The following is a 355-nucleotide window of genomic DNA, read 5'->3' as shown; positions in this document are numbered from 1 at the left end:
TCTTGTACTATTTTTCTGCTGTTAAGAGATTCCTATCAAGCTGGTATCAGAGCTCCCGATCTTGGGAGCTTCTGGATGGTATCAACACGAATGGAGAATAGACTGGAGAATGTAGAGAAGAGGTTGGAAGGATTGCAGAACTCCTTTCAAGAAACATTAAGGCAGCAGATGGAGGCCTTAATGAAATCTGTTACAGAGCGATTGGAGGAAACGGTGGGTGAAATCAGAGGTTTAGGACGTGAGGGTGTAGGAGAAAATAGTAACCGAGAGGAGAGGCACCATGGTGAATGGGTAAGAGGGGAGGAAGAAACCAGAAGAGGTGAAAGGGTGAAGAGGGTGGAAGTCCCGTACTTCA

General features: G+C 46.2%; 1 protein-coding gene across 1 annotated transcript in view; it reads right to left on the bottom strand.

Annotated features, from left to right (window-relative positions):
* Positions 1-355, bottom strand: part of LOC109357916 (dolichyl-diphosphooligosaccharide--protein glycosyltransferase subunit STT3A-like) — a gene marked incomplete at both ends in the record, with an annotated part of 8,284 nt that overhangs the window by 628 nt on the left and 7,301 nt on the right. The gene's annotated exons all lie outside the window — the stretch shown is intronic.

The sequence above is a fragment of the Lupinus angustifolius genome, chromosome LG10 (assembly GCF_001865875.1).
Source record: "Lupinus angustifolius cultivar Tanjil chromosome LG10, LupAngTanjil_v1.0, whole genome shotgun sequence".
Classification (NCBI taxonomy): Eukaryota; Viridiplantae; Streptophyta; class Magnoliopsida; order Fabales; family Fabaceae; genus Lupinus; species Lupinus angustifolius.
This window is presented reverse-complemented; position numbering and strand designations above follow the sequence as displayed.